The following is a 12,858-nucleotide window of genomic DNA, read 5'->3' on the forward strand; positions in this document are numbered from 1 at the left end:
AACAGTTTTTGGTATTGTTTTGTTAATTATGCCCTCCATAGAATTTAACAAAAGTCAAAAGATTAATCGACCAATAGAAAGCTTTGTTTCATACTGCTCATGCATTGTTGTTCAAGATGGAGTAATGTCAGTCGGCAAAGTTATTGAGAAAGACAATTTGTCTAGAAAGTAAAGAAATGATATGATATTATTGATAAATGACTTGATTTTGACACTTCCGGTTATGAAGCCCATTTGTCCTGAGACTTACACAAAAGAATAAGTATTGCCATGGCAAACAACTTAACGTAAACAAAAGTTCATGTTGGATAAAGATTACCGCAACAGCTGACATGGTGCGGTTTTTCACAGTTTATGTGAAAACTATGAATGTGGAAGGGTGAAATTTAAATGGTTTGTATGTATATAGTTTTAACTTTCAGAATTGTACTTTGATCTATATGATGTTATGTTTTTCTGTATAATAAAATATCCATTGGAACGTATTTATTGGATTTGTTTACTTATTTACAGAATAGAATATTATGTCAATAATAAAAGAATAAAGCATGCTGTTTTGTTTATCTTTATATGCTAATTAAGTTGATGACCTGAGTTCTGGTATGTGAACCCTTTAAATGTCTATTCATTGTACTGATGGTCAGTATTGGTCACTTTGTCTATTCTTATTGGTCAGTTAAATCACATGTATATGTGTGGAGGGAAATCTCTTTGTTCTTTAAAAGTATTCTTTTGGTTTTTACTCAGCATGAAGGCAGACATTTTGAACCATATATACTTATTCATATTCTGATGTCCATTTGAGTCTTTATACTCAGCCACTGTGTTACTTTATCACCATATTATTCATTTAGGAGTTACTATGTACTGCTGATTTCCATCCCATGAGGGGATATTGTTTTTGACCCTTGCATCTAAGTGTGAGGTAAGCATTGAGTTGGGTTTTATATGTTTTGTTATCAATGCTTATTATTTTGCTTGCTTATGCTTATTTTTAATTGCTTCGCTTTTGCTTAACATTAGCTATTTAGTTTGTTTCGTGTAGAATCTAGTTTTGCATGTAATTATATGTTAAAGACATTATAATAATTGAATAGTTTGTAAACTCAATAAGCTACTTAATTCAATTAGAGTACATTGATATTTTGTTAGAATAACAAAATAAGAGAAAGATTAAGAACTTGTATTATTTATTTTAATTGGAAAGTCATTGAGTTCATATTGTACTCATGTTATTATTCTTGAACCATTGGTTATAATTTTATATTTAATTACAGGGTCTTTTGACTACAACCTTTATTCGTATCATAATAAAGAATCCAAAACCTGAGGAGTGTTTTATTTGTTTTATTGAATCCAATGAAAACCACTCGACTACAAATGGCGCCCAACGTGATTATTGTGATTATCCGAAATATTGGAAACTAGCCCGGGATCAGCATACATGTTTTAGCAGTGCACTCGACCGTAATCTACATCAACATCCGGTGAAAGAAAAAACGTGTTTTCTACAGAGATTGACTGCTTGTGATTGACTTATATATTCATTGTAAAGGTTTGCATTTATATTTTATGTATTATATTTATCTTCTTATATGTTTGTGTAACACCGCTTGAAGTTGTGGTTGATATTGATGTAAAATAACATAGAAATTTTGAGAAAACAATAGCGATTTGAACTTGCAAAATTTTGTACATTAGAAAAAGTGTTGTTATATTGTTAAACAAGTAAGCCACATCGTTATTACTTGAACAACATTTAGATTAGAGTATACCGTGTTGAGTATAGACATTTGATTGAAATTTTGTGATTATTTTTCACGTTTTGTGAAACTTGTAAACTTAGTCTCGAATATAGTTTGTACATTAGTATCACCCTCTACATACCCGACCCCACCCACAGACACACCCAAGGTCAAGGTCATCGTCGACCGGAACCGGAAGTACACATAACCAATGTAAATAAACATTTTTTTTGTTTGTTTACATAGTACAGTTTTGATTTATATTTTTTTTTTACACACTTTGAACTTAGTTACACTTTGTGAATTTGCATACATTTTTTTTTCAAAATTATTTACACATTGACATGATGATTGATGGGTATATGTAGTTGAGACATTGCGATATATATAGGGTAAGATACCCAACTGAGACTTAGTTTAGTTTACTGAATTTATTTATGTAAACAGGATTAGTTCGATTTAGTTTCACCGATACACTTTGAACTTGCGTACACATATACACACATACTCACAAGCATTTACACTTATACCGCATTGAATATAGTGCCATATTGGTGTTTATATATATATGTTGTGTGTTGTTTGTTGTTACTTGGTAGACATAGTGTATTATATACATGTTATATGTTGTATTGTAGTATATTGAATATTGTGTTGTTTTGTGTATGTTTATATGTTGTGATGATTTATGCTTTAACTTTTGTTATTGTTGTCTCTTGAGTGTATACATGTACATGATTTAAATAATAATAATTTAAAAGGTTAAATTACTTAAACTTTTTTTTAAATCAGAGTTCAAAATTTGATTTGAGTATTTAAAAGCTTAAAAAGGTTTATTTGAGAAGTTAAACATTAAATTACTTAATAATTGATATTAAACGACTCGACTGGTTTGAAAGTTGAATGAAACCGTACACTTGCATGTATCCTTATACTAACATCATAATCACCTAATACCTTACACACCCTGCCAACCTGATTGACACTTTGAATTTCAGCTGATATTTATACATCTACTGGTTCAGTTAGTTGTTTTCTTGTCGTGTTAAGGTTAGGGACAGGTTACATTGAGTGAAGTTAGGGTCCAGTTTATATATTTTTTTTACGTTTTACTAGATTCAGTACTTGTTACTTACGTGGATATTGCGAGCGTAGACCATTTATTCAGATTATATCGGTTAGCGTGTTGCAGACTTTAATTTATTAAAGTTATAGATTTAGAGGTAAGTATTCAGGGCTGATATTCAGTTCATACATAGTTGTATTTTATTTTTAGACTTGTTTATCATTTGATTATTTGTACATATTTGATATTTGGTATACAACATCATCATGGCTAGTGGAGGCAGTTCACCTACAAAACCATTCAGCCCAGGATTACCAGCCAGTCCTACGTTGAAGGAATTATTACAATTCAAGATGATGTTTGATACATTTGAAACTATGGGTCTGAAACCCAAAGGCGGTAACGCTAAAGAACTGAATGAATGGGTAGCTAATTTCAACGCAGAGAAGTTATCTGAAAAGGAAAAGAAACCAAGTAAGATGAGTTTTACACTACCACCAAAAGAAACAGTTCCAAAGTTGAAAACAGAGGAGAAACCAATACAAGGAAAATCTACTACAGTATTTTCTCAGCCGGCGAAAGTTAGATGCTTTTCAGGTGGAGACAACAAAGGAGATCTTCAATATGACATCTGGCGTTATGATGTTAAGATGATGCTCATGGACCCATCTTATAGCAAACAGCAAAAGGAATTTGCTATTCGACGATCACTTACAGGATCAGCGGCTAGATTAGTTATGCATCAGGGAATGGAGAAACCTATTGACCAAATAATGGAAGTATTAGATAGTGTATATGGAACCATAGACAACAAGGAACAACTACTCGCAGAATTTTATAGCGCAAGGCAGCGAGAGGACGAAGATGTTACGACCTGGAGTAATAGATTACAGGATATACTAGGTAAAGGACTTGGAACAGGCATTGTCAGTCACCAAGAGATGAATTCCATGTTACACGCCATGTTATGGACAGGTTTACGACAAGAACTTAAGGATATAAGTGGATACAAGTATGACACCATTAAAGATTTTAACCAACTAAGAGTAGCATTGCGTCAATTAGAGAAAGATCATCAACCAAAGAAGACAAAACCTAATACAGCCAAAGCAGCAACTACTATCAAAGAAAACACACATGATTATGAAGAGTTGAAGGGAATGGTACAGCAGTTAACTCATCAGTTTACGGAATTGAGACAGCAACAACAACAGCAACAGGAACAACCACAAGAGCAACTACAGCAGCAACCTCAACAACAGTATTATAGAGGTAACAACTTTAGAGGAAATAGAGGCAACAATAGAGGTAGAGGTAGAGGTGGTCAATGGTATAACAACCAACAAGGACAACAGCAGCAAAATTACCAACAAGGACAACAGCAGCAAAATTATCAACAAGGACAACAGCAACAAAATTTTCAACAAGGAGGTACTTATCAGCAGAACCAAATACTGTGTAGACGTTGTGGTCAAGAAGGGCACATACAGATAGGATGCCGTGTAAGACTAGACCATACAAGACAGGATTTAAACTCCAAGAAGCCTATGCCTACGAGGGGCCAGCATTAGGCTTGAACAGAAGAACATCAGGTCCCAAGGTAAGTAATAACATTGTGAAGACACCATCTGGATTATTTGGAACACCTACAGAGACAATAATATTTTTGAATGGAAAGAAAATACCAGCATTATTGGATACAGGGTCAACCGTATCGACCATTGCAGAATCATTTTATACAGAACATTTATCAACCACAGTACCATTGAAAAATTTAGATAGCATTTTGGAAGTTGAATGTGCTGGAGGATCTCAGCTGCCGTATACAGGATATATAGAGGTTAATATAAAGATACCTGGAAATACCAACACCACTAATCAACATGTAATGCTAGTAGTACCTGATAGTAGATATAGCCAACATGTACCAGCTTTAATTGGAACTAACATATTAGACACCATGATGTTTTACCTGAAGGAGGAACATGGAGCAAGATACTTGCAGAATGCCGCTTTAACAACGCCATGGTATATGACCTTCAGATGTTTAGCAATGAGGGAAAGGGAGTTAACAAAGAACAACAACAGAGTAGCTGTAATAAGAACATGTAAAAGAATAACCCTTCTTCCGAATACCACCACTGAAGTTTCTGGCTATTATGACAAGGAGATACCATACAAAACAACACCATCTATTATTCAATCTACTATTTTGGCGGAAGATTACAAAGAAATTGACACAGAACCAACTTTTAGGAATTATCAGTATAAAGAAAATGGAACACTTACAGTTAGATTATCTAATATTACAACAAGAACCATAACCATACCACCAAAGGCCATTATCTGTGAAGTTCAACCAGTTACTATAGAAGCACAACCAACCGATACAAAGGAAACAGATATGAAGTTACTTGAAGAAGTGGATATAACCCAGAGCGACCTCACAAATGAACAACTAGAGGAAGGGAAACAACTCATATTGAGATACACAGATATTTTTAGTAGAGGCGATAATGATTTAGGACACACCAACAGAGTTAAACATCGAATAGATCTGCTTGATGAAACTCCATTTAAACACCGATATAGAAGAATTCCACCGTCCATGTATGATGAAGTTAGATCTCATTTAAGACAACTTTTGGACATGGGAGTTATTAGACCATCGCGTTCACCATTTGCATCAGCCATTGTCATTGTTAGGAAGAAGAATGGACAGCTAAGAATGTGTGTGGACTACAGACAGTTAAACAAGCAGAGTAAACATGATAGTTATGCACTCCCAAGGATAGAAGAGCTATTAGATTGCTGTGCAGGCAGTAGATTCTTCTCTGTCGTGGATATGAAGTCTGGTTACCATCAGGTGGAGATTTTGGAAGACCATAAGGAGCGTACTGCATTCTCCGTGGGACCGCTTGGCTTTTACGAGTTTAACAGGATGCCTTTTGGACTTACGAACTCTCCGGCCACATACCAAAGACTGATGGAGGATTGCCTTGCAGATTACAACCTGAAGATATGTTGCATCTTTATTGATGATATCATCATTTATGGTAGGACGTATGAAGAACACTTGCAGAATTTACACCTAGTATTCGAGAGGATAAGAGAGGCCAATCTGAAGCTTTCACCCAGCAAGTGCGAATTCTTCAAACGCAAGGTAAAGTATGTTGGACACATAGTGTCAGAAGAAGGAGTGGAAATAGATCAACAGAAGACAGAGAAGGTAGTGAACTGGCCAACACCAACTAGTCCAGAGGAGGTCAGGAGATTTTTGGGATTTGTCGGTTATTACAGACGCTTCATACAGAGTTTCAGTAAAGTCAGCAGACCTTTAACCGATTTGATTCCAGCACCAAACAAGAAGAAGAAGCCCAAATCCAAGTCATCTAGAGAGTGGATATGGAATGATCAACACCAACAGGCATTCCAGACACTGAAAGACCACCTAGTAAGTGCACCAATCCTTGGCTATGCAGATGGTTCAGTACCATATGAGCTTCATACTGATGCCTCTGGAGATGCTTTAGGAGCAGTTCTTTACCAAGAACAGCAGGGAATGAAAAGAGTCATCAGTTATGCTAGTCGAGGACTCAACAAGGCTGAACGCAATTATCCACCACACAAAAGAGAATTTCTGGCATTGAAATGGGCAGTATGTGACAAGTTTAGAGACTACCTTTATGGACAAGACTTCACAGTATACACAGACAATAACCCAGTCACTTATGTATTGACAACTGCAAAGTTAGACGCCACAGGACACCGTTGGCTAGCAGGATTGGCAGCTTTCACTTTCGACATCAAGTACAGACCTGGAAAGAGTAACGCAGATGCAGACGCACTCAGTAGGTTACCCATCACCAGTGATTCCATCCAAGCCATATGTAATGTTGCTATGCCGGATTCGTACATTGATAGTCTTACGTTGACATCAGATGCCGTCCTCAAAGATCTTGATTTAAGAGGCAGTGGAATAGGTAATATTGTTGACTGGAGGAAAGTACAAGAACAGGATCCTGATATACAACATATCGTGAAGTATGTCAGAGGAAACACGAAGCCTACCAGAAAAGACGTTGGACCAAATCCGCACTTAAAGCAGTTTAACCATCTGAAAATGTATGACGGAGTTCTTCATCGGGTAACTATTGTGAATGAAGAGGAAAGATGCCAACTAGTTATTCCATTAGAACATGTACCAACTGTTTTAGAAGCCATACATAACGACATGGGACATCCTGGGAGAGACCGAACAACGTCACTGGTCAAGGATAGGTTTTACTGGCCCGGAATGCACCAAGATATACAGACATGGATAGAAGAATGTGGAAGATGTGTCCGTAGGAAGTCACCTACCAACCAACGTGCACCATTGGTAAGTATATCAACAACATCGCCATTGGAGTTAGTGTGCATGGACTTCCTAACCCTCGAACCATCTAAGGGGGGATATCAACACCTTTTAGTCATCACGGACCATTTCACCAGATTTGCCATGGCAATTCCAACCAGGAATCAGCTTGCTAAAACAGTTGCGGATGCTTTCTACAGTAATTTCATCTTACATTATGGAATACCAGATAGAATTCATTCAGACCAGGGGGCAAATTTTGAAAGTACCATCATTAAGGAATTATGTGCCATCACAGGAATGTCCAAGTCAAGAACTACTAGTTATCATCCTATGGGAAATGGACAATGTGAGCGTTTCAACCGGACGCTGTGTGACATGCTTGGCTCACTAGACACCAGCAAGAAGATTAACTGGAAGAGTCATGTTAGTCCTTTGGTTTTTGCATACAACTCCACTAGACATGAGAGTACAGGACAGTCGCCTTACATGCTGATGTTTGGACGTAATCCTAGGTTACCGATAGATGCAGCTCTAGGACTGAGAGAAAATCAACAGGAGATAACTACAAAGTATATAAAAGATCTGAAGGACAGAATAACACAGGCACATGAATTAGCAACTACATCCGCAAATAAGGCCAGAGATCAACAAAAGAGCCATTATGACAACAAAGTAAGAGGAGGAACAGTAAGGGTAGGTGATAGGGTATTGGTAAAGATTGTTAGTTTCGAGGGAAAGCACAAGTTGGCAGACAGATGGGAACAAGACCCCTACACGGTACTAGGTCAGCAGAATGAAGATATCCCAGTTTTCATGGTAAAGAAGGAAAATGGAGAGGGACGTATAAGGACGCTCCACCGTAACCTTTTGCTACCTATTGGTTTTTTAAGCGATACACCAGAACCGTCACCTATACCCAAACCGAAACCAAGACCAAGGAAAAGACCTGCCAAGAGGACAGAAGAACTGGGAACAATCCAACCTGACTCCAAACAAGAATCGGAAGAAGAGTCAGAATGGAACTTAAGAATCATCACTAAAACTGGTATGGTTAGTGATTCATCCATCACTGAGGAGAACATACGAAGTAATGATGATGAGGATATTTTGGTTACGAGCGAGACAGAAGGGGACGCCCAGTCATCAGTGGGTACTATTGGTATTCCAGATGATGTTGAGCTTGTACAAGAAGGAAGCGCTTCGAATAATGAGACTGTTCAGGAGGAACCGCCTGATGAAGAAACAGCTCAGGACACTGACACAGATGAGGATGATGAACCAGTTCAGCTACGTCGTTCCACCAGAGAACGGAGAGTACCCCTCCGATTTAGATCTGGAGATTTTGATATGACCAAATCTGCTCAAAGAACACCGTTATCAGATTGGGAGAAGAAAGTGCAATACATCACGTCACTGTCAGATAGAGGATATATGGAAGGATTACAGTCTGAGGCAGCAAAGACCATATTAGACATACTGAAGTCGTCTTCACGTACTCCTACGTGAAATGACGAGACGTCATTTTCCAGCTGGGGGGAGTATGTGGAAGGGTGAAATTTAAATGGTTTGTATGTATATAGTTTTAACTTTCAGAATTGTACTTTGATCTATATGATGTTATGTTTTTCTGTATAATAAAATATCCATTGGAACGTATTTATTGGATTTGTTTACTTATTTACAGAATAGAATATTATGTCAATAATAAAAGAATAAAGCATGCTGTTTTGTTTATCTTTATATGCTAATTAAGTTGATGACCTGAGTTCTGGTATGTGAACCCTTTAAATGTCTATTCATTGTACTGATGGTCAGTATTGGTCACTTTGTCTATTCTTATTGGTCAGTTAAATCACATGTATATGTGTGGAGGGAAATCTCTTTGTTCTTTAAAAGTATTCTTTTGGTTTTTACTCAGCATGAAGGCAGACATTTTGAACCATATATACTTATTCATATTCTGATGTCCATTTGAGTCTTTATACTCAGCCACTGTGTTACTTTATCACCATATTATTCATTTAGGAGTTACTATGTACTGCTGATTTCCATCCCATGAGGGGATATTGTTTTTGACCCTTGCATCTAAGTGTGAGGTAAGCATTGAGTTGGGTTTTATATGTTTTGTTATCAATGCTTATTATTTTGCTTGCTTATGCTTATTTTTAATTGCTTCGCTTTTGCTTAACATTAGCTATTTAGTTTGTTTCGTGTAGAATCTAGTTTTGCATGTAATTATATGTTAAAGACATTATAATAATTGAATAGTTTGTAAACTCAATAAGCTACTTAATTCAATTAGAGTACATTGATATTTTGTTAGAATAACAAAATAAGAGAAAGATTAAGAACTTGTATTATTTATTTTAATTGGAAAGTCATTGAGTTCATATTGTACTCATGTTATTATTCTTGAACCATTGGTTATAATTTTATATTTAATTACAGGGTCTTTTGACTACAACCTTTATTCGTATCATAATAAAGAATCCAAAACCTGAGGAGTGTTTTATTTGTTTTATTGAATCCAATGAAAACCACTCGACTACATGAACGAAGTTTTTTACCCCAGTTTTGTGGGTTTTTTCTACCCCAGAAAAACGTGTTTATCCCACAAACCTGGGACCACCCCATGTTTCATGACTTGAGCCCAACCTGTTGATAGTGGTTCTTCCCATGGATAGAAAAAAAAGTGTTCAGACAAGCTTTTTATAAAAAAATACTTGTTTACAAAAATGTGGACAAACATCAGCGCCGCCTGGTGTCTAAAAACTATTCAACAGTTCAATGCACGTTTTGTACTGACTTTTAACTTTCAAATTTGGTTTCACAAATACTTTTACCTTGAAGAAAATAAAATTACTCAGTTAAATGTTCAATTGAAAATTTCTTCTTAGTCATTGTTCCGAACATTAATACAAAGAAGACGAGATATGAAAACCCGGAAATATGTCAAACTGTGTTCAAATTCAAAAATATTTTTAAAATCACCTAAAATGAATGTGTCATTTCTTCACCCGAGTCAGATATAACAGAAATATTAAAAACTTACCCTTTAAAGCCATTGAAATGACGTCTTGGTGAAAAAGAATTGTTTGCAGTCTGTCGATAGCAGTTTAAATTCCGAGAAGAGCAGGAAGTTTTTGTCAAAACGAGACACTGAATAACGGTATTAGGACAAGTCGGACCAAGAAAACTCGGACCAGGGAGGGGGGGGGGGGTGCTAAACGGGGTAAGCGGAAGAAGGGATCCCGTAGACCGCCCTACGTCACGATTCATGAATTATGCATATTCTATTTATAGTCATTATAAACGATTCTGAAAATACTTATTCTAAAAATAGAATATTCTCAACATGTACAACTATTAAAAAAAAAAACAATTCAAAATCATTAACTTTCATGAAACACGGTGAATTTGCTTTATTTATATCACATGAAAAAAAAGGAAAATGTACCGCATTACAGTAGCATATCATGCATATATCATTGTGCAAATATATATACAGATTCCTTTTTAAAATACACATGATACATTTAATTCATATAGATATGATCAACAGTAGTATTAAGTGCCTTAATTATGTTGTAAAGACCTGCAAATGTCACATGCACGTGGTCCCATGGCTTTGGACATACTATGGAGTTACTAATATTTTTATTATCCGTTTAAACATGTTAAAAGAGTATTTTTATGTAGGCAAATTGAAAAAAAATGTAGCTTACACGTGTTAAACATGTTACACGTACTAAGGCTTTACAGGAGTGTGAGAGGGTGTTTAAACTGGTCTGCGTTTAAAGAAACGAATCTGTAATCTGACCCCCTGTTGTCTGACCATTCTACTATAGCTGGATGTTCTATAGGAACCATTGTTACTTGTTTACAATAAAGCTACTGTTAGCATGGTTAGGGCGTTCTACAGGATCCCCTGGTCGTTCTACATGATCCCCTGTAGTCTGAACCTCATATATCTACTACAGAACGTTCAATAGGATCCCTTATATTGTTTGTTTATCATGTATACACTAAAAGACGTTCTCGTGGTTCTACAGGATCCCTTGTTGTCTGAATATTATATATCTACTATAGTATAGAACGTTCTCTACAGGAACAAGTTTTTGGTCAGGATTCTTCTGAAAAAGCTCATACCAAATTTATGAAATATATTTTTGGTGTAAACAGAAAGTCAAGTAATATAGCTGTAATGTCAGAGATTGGTAGATATCCTATGTATTTTACTATAATTTTATCAATGTTAAAATATTGTCATAGACTGGAACGTTTGAAAGAAGGATTATTATTTGATGCATTTATATGTTGTAAACATACAGTTACATAGTTCTTATGTAAATACATGGTATTCTATAGTATAGATTATATTCAGAAAGAGATTGAATTACCAAATTTTGACCAATCAATTGTTTTTTATGTCAGTATGTTAAAAATAAACTATGTAAAAGTTCTTTCATATTTTGGAATAAACTGAAGCATCAAACCATTAACTCCGAAAAAGGGAAAAAATTGTTTTAAGAAAGAAAAATATTTAGAATTACAGGACTTCAAAAAAAAGACTGTCAATTTGTAAATTAAGAATAAGCGCTCATTTTAAAATTGAGACAAACAGATATTCAAAAAAACATATAGAAAGATCTGAGCGTCTTTCTTCTAATTGCTCATTCGGTAAAGTTGAAGATGAGCTTCATGTTTTATTAGAATGCCCTCTTTATGATATTCAAAGGGACGATTTTTTCCAAGACATTTCTAACAATTGTTATTATTTTATAAATTTAAATAAATCTTCTAAATTTTTATGGCTCTTGACCCAAGAAAATGTTACTCTATGGAAAAACTGGGCTGTTATATTGGTGACTGTTTTGAATTAAGGAGATCAGGTATGAACACTGACACTAAGTCAAGTAAACAATTTGAGAATAAATACATATATAATGTAATTTTATTATTCTTTTATTCACAATATATATGTGGTTTTTGGCTTGATTCTGACCAATGCTTATATTCCAAATATATATGTATATGCCTCTATAATTGTTGTTGTTACCAATTATGTAAATCAATTGTATCTGATTTTATACCCTTTATGGGACCTGTAATTTTGGGAAAAAATATATATAGGATCCCATATTGTTTGTTTATAATGTATATACTAAAGGGCGTGTTCTCCAGATCCCCTGTTGCCTGAAAATTATATATAAACTATAGAACGTTCTATAGGATACACTATTGTTTGTTTTTGATGTATCTACCAATCTAAGAGAACGTTCTATAGAATCCCCTGTTGTTTGTTGTTCAGGTTTATGGTATAGGGCGTTCTACAGTATCCACATGGCGTTCTGCAGGATCCCCTGTTTTCTCAACATTATTTATCTACTATAAGACGTTCTATAGGATCCCCTGTTGTTTGTTTTTCAAGTGTATACTATAGGGCTTTCTACAGGATCCCTTAGGCGGTCTACATGATCCCCTGTTTTCTCAACATTATATATCGACTATATGACGTTCTATAGGGCCCCCTGTTGTTTGTTGTTCATGTTTATACTATAGGGCGTTCTACAGTAACCCCTGTTGTTTGTTTATCATGTGTATACTAGAGGACTCTCTACTGGATCCCTTGGTCAGTCTGTGGGATCCCCTGTTTTCTCAACATTATATATAAACTATAGAACGTT

At 35.5% G+C, this 12,858-nt stretch overlaps 1 protein-coding gene and 2 long non-coding RNA genes across 3 annotated transcripts in view; 1 reads left to right on the top strand and 2 right to left on the bottom strand.

The window, feature by feature from the left end:
• LOC143083954 (uncharacterized) overlaps positions 1-10,251 on the bottom strand; it is a 33,727-nt gene extending 23,476 nt beyond the window's left edge. The window contains exon 1 of the long non-coding RNA XR_012980954.1: positions 10,224-10,251. This is a non-coding gene — a long non-coding RNA (uncharacterized LOC143083954). The remainder of the gene's footprint in view (positions 1-10,223) is intronic.
• LOC143083960 (uncharacterized) overlaps positions 1-12,858 on the bottom strand; it is a 292,090-nt gene that overhangs the window by 108,670 nt on the left and 170,562 nt on the right. The window lies entirely within an intron of this gene.
• On the top strand, positions 720-9,726 carry LOC143083953 (uncharacterized). The gene is made up of 4 exons (XR_012980953.1): positions 720-925; positions 1,278-1,555; positions 9,197-9,267; positions 9,620-9,726. It is a non-coding gene; the product is annotated as an uncharacterized LOC143083953 (long non-coding RNA).

Source organism: Mytilus galloprovincialis, chromosome 7 (assembly GCF_965363235.1).
Source record: "Mytilus galloprovincialis chromosome 7, xbMytGall1.hap1.1, whole genome shotgun sequence".
Taxonomy (NCBI): domain Eukaryota; kingdom Metazoa; phylum Mollusca; class Bivalvia; order Mytilida; family Mytilidae; genus Mytilus; species Mytilus galloprovincialis.